Here is a 6,000-nt window from a genome sequence, read left to right as displayed (position 1 = left end):
CCTAGGATCAGGGAAATCAACGTTTAGGGCCAGAGCCCTACATCAGGAATGAGGCTGGGAGCCCTGGGGGTGGAGAGCTAATTGGGAGTGGGGTGGGGCTGGGGGCAAGGTAGCTGAGTGTGCAGTAAGTGGATGGCAGTGATTGGTCAGAGAGGTGGGTGGAGCAGATAGGTGGGAAGGAAGATTGGCAGGTAGGACAGGCCATGAGGATGGTGCTGAGCTGGAAGGTTGGAACTGGGGTAAGGTGGGGGGGTGGGGGGGGAAAGGGGAAATGAGGAAACTGGTGTGAAGTTCACATTGATGCCATAGGGTTGAAGGGTCCTGAGGCGGACGACAAGGTGCTCTTCCTCCAGGCGTCGGGTGGTGATGGAGGAGGCCCAAGACCTGCATGTCCTCGGCAGTCGGTGGGGGATGTTGAAATGTTCGCCCACGGGGTGGTGGGGTTGGTTGGTTGGTGCGGGTGTCCTGGAGATGTTCTCTAAAGCGCTCTGTAAGTAGGCATCCAGTCTCCCCGACGTAGAAGAGACCACATCGGGAGTAATGGATACAATAAATGACATGTGGGCCCTTTTTGGGGCCTTGGATGGAGGTAAGGGGGAGGTGGGGAATGAGGGCACAAGTTTTGTAATTCCTGTGATGGCAGGGGAAGGTGGCTTGTTAGGGGGCATGGACCTGACCAGGTAGTTACAGAGGGAAATCTTTGCGGAAAATGGATAGGGGTGGGGAGGGAAATCTATTCCTGGTGGTGGGGTCCATTTGTAGGTGGTGAAAATGTCGGTGGATGATGCGGTTTATGCAGAGGTTGGTGGGATGGAAGGTGAGGACCAGGGGGTTCTGTCCTTGTTGCGGTTGGAGCGGTGGGGATCATGGGTGGAGGTGCAGGAGGTGGATGAGATGGGTTGGAGGGCATCTTCAACCATGTGGGAGGGGAAATTGCTGTCATTAAAGGAGGGGGGCCATCTGGTGTGTTCTGTGGTAGTACTGGCCCTCCTGGAAGCAGATACGGCACAGATGGAGCAATTGGGAATAAGGGATAGTATTTTTGCAGGATGTAGGGTGGGAGGAGGTGTAATTCAGGTAGCTGTGGGAGGTGGTGGGTTTGTTTTTTTTAAAAAAAAGGTGTTGAGTCGGTCCTCATGGATGGAGATGGAGAGGTCCAGGAAGGGGAGGGAGGTGTCACTCCTTATGGGAGTATGAGGTCACACCAATACAGTTAATATAGTGGAGGAAGAGGTGGGGACTGGTGCTGGTGTAACTATGGAAGATGGACTGTTCTACGTAGCCAACAAAGAGACTAGCATTGCTGGAGTCAGTGCAGGTGCCCATGGCTACCCCTTTCATCTGGAGAAAGTGGGAGGATTGGAAGGAGAAATTGTTGAGGACCAGTTCAGCCAAATGACTAAGCGTGTCAGAGGAAGGGTACTGGTGGAGACGTCACGAGAGGAAGAAGTGGAGGTGTAGAGGGACTGGATGTCTATGGTGAGGATGAGGCGTTGGGGGCTGGGGAAACAGAAGTCTTGGAGGAGGTGGAGGGCGTGGGTGGTGTCCTGAATGTATGTGGGGAGTTCCAGGACCGGGGGAATAGGACAGTATCGAGGTAGGTGGAAATGAGTTTGGTGGGGCAGGTGAAGGCTGAGATGTTCGGTCGACTGGGGTAGTTAGACTTGTAGATCTTGGGAAGGAGGTAGAATTGGGTGGTGTGGGGTTCCTGAACTGTAAGGTTAAAAGCTGTGGATGGGAAATCCCCTGAGGTGATGAGGTTGTGTAGAGTCTGGGAGATGGTTTGGTGATGGGAGGTGGGATCATGGTCGTGGGGGCATGAGGAGGAGGTGACTTCGAGTTGGCGCCTGGTTTCAGCGGTGTAGAGGTGAGTGCGCCAAACTACAACTGCACCCCTGTTGTTTGTTGGTTTGATAGTGAGGTTGGGGTTGAAGTGGAGGATTGTGCATTATGAGTGTGAGAAATTGGAGTGGGTGAGGGGGTGGACAGGTTGAGGCGGTTGATGTCATGGCGACAGTTGGAAATGTGGTCAAGGGCGGGTATTAGGCTAGCATGGGGTGTGTTGGTGGTGGGAGAAGGAGTCCTTGGGAGGGCGGGTGTCTAGTTTGTATAAGTAGGCACAGAGATGGAGGTGGCAGAAGAAATGTTCAAGGTCACAGCGTGTGTCGAACTCATTAACTCGGTCCCGTAGAGGGATAAAGGTGAGGCCTTTACTGAGGATGAAACGTTCATCCTCCGTGACTGGGAGCTCTAGCGGAATGGTGAAGGCCTGGAGTTTGAGGTGGGTGTGGAGACTGGCTTGTGTGGGTGTGGTTATGGGGTCAGTAGTGATGTCACCAAAGGCGATGACACTTACAAAGGAGGCAGAAGTGGTGCTTATGGTTAAGTTAACGGGAGGGGGTGGGGGGTGCGGAAGTGATGTCACAGGCAGGGAAGGCAGTGTTACTCTTGAGTATTCACATGGGTGGGGAGGGCAACGAGTGTTGACCAAATGTTGCAGACTGGCACATTCCAAGGCCCCAGGCCTATGTGCTGATGGACACACTAAAGATTGGGGTAGCTGCCGCCAAGGTGTAGTGGGGAAAGACCACGGTCTGAAGTCTTATTGCTGAAGCTAAATGAGGGTCCGTTCAGTTATCAAGTTCTCCTGGTGCCTCAAACCCATGTAAGAATAGTTTTGTATGTAAGAAATATCTTTGACTTGGACAGTGTCAAACTCCAATGCTTTTGTTTCCTTGATATGCTACTGCATGGAACTGAACTGCATTTGTGACTATGTATATGATATTTTTATGAATAAAGTATATTTTTGAAATGTTCTGGGATGAGTTTTCAAATCCCACCATGGGAAAGTTAAATACATTGCATTCCAGGCTGATTATAAGTTAGTCACATGGTTACCATCACTGAGACTGTCATCAATTGTTCTTAAAATTGCTTTGATTCACTAATGACCTTCTGCTAACTTTACCTGGTCTGGCCGACGTGATACTCCAGCCCCACAGTAATGTGGTTGTTTCTTAACTGTCCTCTGAAATGGCCCTAGTAAGTCACTCAGTTCAAGGACAAGTAAGGATGGGAAGTAAATACTAGTCTTGTTGCTGACACCTGTGTCCCAAAGAGCTTATTAAATACTTTTCCTGATTACCCTCAGTGTTTCGAAGCTTGGTCACTGACCGAAGGGTCTGTTTCCATGCTGTACATCTGACTCCATGGCACTGTTGTAAAACAGGAAACATGGAAGCCAATTTACACACAGGTAGCTCGCTCTCTCAGATGATCTGTTTTGGTGGTGTTGATCAGTGAATTTGAGAAGTGTTAATAAATTGATATTTAACTGTAACTGAGCGTGCAGCAGAAGCAAACAGATTCCATGGTTCACACATTGGTTGCTGTGTGTGGGCCAGACTGTTCAAGCTGACAGTATTGACAAAGTTAAGCTGAATAGCCTCAGGTCAGAAGTATAATGAAATACATAGATGCTGTTAGTGTGAGACTGTCTCCGAGCTCTTCACGTTCCTAGGAACATTGAATCTAACGGCCAGTCATAAATAAGAGCAAGTGTCTGTTTCACAAAGGGGGAGGTTCTCCATGCAATGTTAAAACTTGAAAGACAGTACAGATTCTTAGTAAGCAAACGTAAGCAAGGTCATAGCATGTTCCATCAAAAGCTGCCTCGCTGTAAATATATTATGTGAAAGTAGTCAGATGTGTTCTGGTGTATCTTAAATTTTATCTCCATCACTTCAAGTCTCAATTTGCTGTACTGATGTCCAACACATCACCGGTGCTGTTAGACTGGAAACCAAGCCAAAAGAATTCTAGCTTTCCTTGACAGGCATGAAATGGGTTTGAGCAGCATTTCATTGTGGACATCTTTTGAATTTCTTTGCTGATGGTCTCATTCAGATTTGAGAGTTCAAGGGCTGGCTTTGAAATAGCTGAAGGACCTCAGACAATGAGCTGTGTCTTAGTAACAATGCTTTTTAATCTCTGGAAATGCTAAACATTTCCCTCCTACAATTTATTTGATTGCTAAGTGCAAGTTCAGTCTGGGAACTGAGGTATACACATTGAAAAAGACTGGTTGTTTAATTTCGGTGATCAAGTGAATCTTACACGGGATGCTATTTTTCTCAGTCTCTCTAGTAATATAGAGAGGAAAATATCAGCCAGAGATCCTGCTGATTGTCGTCTAACAATTTCTGTTGGAAGGAATGCACATTTTATGTCTGTGTGTATGTACCTTTTGTTGGAGTGTGCATTTGTATCTGTATTTCTGCATCTGAATGTATCTCTAGATCTGTATCTCTGTTTGTGTATTTCTGTATGTATGGCCAGTGAAAACAGGTGTGATGCTCCTCTGAAGACTGTCCAGCCTATCACGCGGCCAGAATTAGTGTTCCGATGGTATAAATGTAACTGCTCGTGTAAGTCACATTTTGGGGATGGGAGGAGTTTGAGTTCTATTCCATTTTATCTGTACTGATTACCATTCAGCAGCACTGACAAGCCGTCAGCACCCACGTGACTGCACCAGTTAAAGGGTGTCACTGTGTTAAACAAAAACAGTGAGGGGGTCACCTCTGGCCATTCTGCCAGCTCAGTGAGCAGTCAGTTGGGAGGAAGTTCACTTCAGCCTGAAACATTGGAACAAAGGGTTTTGGATTAGTGGGCTAGAAGAGCACAGCAGTTCAGGCAGCATCCAAGGAGCAGCAAAATTGACGTTTCAGGCAAAAGCCCTTCATCAGGAATAAAGGCAGTGAGCCTGAAGCGTGGAGAGAGAAGCTGGAGGAGGGTGAGGGTGGGGAGAAAGTAGCATAGAGTACAATGGGTGAGTGGGGGAGGAGATGAAGGTGATAGGTCAAGGAGGAGAGAGTGGAGTGGATAGGTGGAAAAGGAGATAGGCAGGTATGACATGTCCGGACAACTCATGGGGACAGTGCTGAGCTGGGGGAAGGGGAAATGAGGAAGCTGTTTAAGTCCACATTGATGCCCTGGGGTTGAAGTGTTCCGAGGCGGAAGATGAGGGAGCGGCGGTGAAGGAGGCCCAGGATCTCCATGTCCTTGGCAGAGTGGGTGGGGGAGTTGAAATGTTGGGCCACGGGGTGGTTTGGTTGATTGGTGCTGGTGTCCCGGAGATGTTCCCAAAAGTGCTCTGCTAGGAGGCGCCCCGTCTCCCCAATGTATAGGAGACAGCATTGGGAGCAACGGATACAATAAATGATATTGGTGGATGTGCAGGTAAAACTTTGGATGTGGAAGGCTCCTTTAGGGCCTTGGATAGAGGTGAGGGAGGTTTTGCAGCTCCTGCGGTGGCAGGGGAAGGTGCCAGGATGGGAGAGTGGGTTGTTTGGGGGCGTGGACCTGACCAGGTAGTCACGGAGGGAACGGTTTTTGCGGAAGGCGGAAAGGGGTGGGGAGGGAAATATATCCCTGGTGGTGGGGTCTGTTTGGAGGTGGCGGAAATGTCAGCGGATGATTTGGTTTATGTGAAGGTTGGTAGGGTGGAAGGTGAGCACTAGGGGCGTTCTGTCCTTGTTACGGTTGGAGGGGTCGGTGTGAGGGCGGAGGTGCAGGATATGGACGAGATGATTTGGGGGACACCTTTAACCACGTGGGAAGGGAAATTGCTGTCTCTAAAGGAGGAGGCCATCTGGTGTGTTCTGTGGTGGAACTGGTCCTCCTGGGAGCAGATCTGGCGGAGGCGGAGGAATTGGGAATACGGGATGGCATTTTTGCAAGAGGTAGGGTGGGAAAAGGTGTAATCCAGGTAGCTGTGGGAGTTGGTGGGTTTGTAAAAAAAAAAGTTAGTGTGACGTCGGTCGTCATTAATGGAGATGGAGAGGTCCAGGAAAGGGAGGGAGGTGTCAGAGATGGTCCAAGTAAATTTAAGGTTAGGGTGGAATGTGTTGAAGTTGATGAATTGCTCAACCTCCTCACGGGAGCACAAGGTGGCGCCAATGCAGTCATCAATGTAGCGGAGGAAGAGGTGGGGAG

This window comes from Chiloscyllium punctatum, chromosome 16 (assembly GCF_047496795.1).
Source record: "Chiloscyllium punctatum isolate Juve2018m chromosome 16, sChiPun1.3, whole genome shotgun sequence".
In the NCBI taxonomy this organism is placed as follows: Eukaryota; Metazoa; Chordata; class Chondrichthyes; order Orectolobiformes; family Hemiscylliidae; genus Chiloscyllium; species Chiloscyllium punctatum.
The sequence above is the reverse complement of the archived record's forward strand: the minus strand, read 5'-3'. Positions refer to the sequence as shown.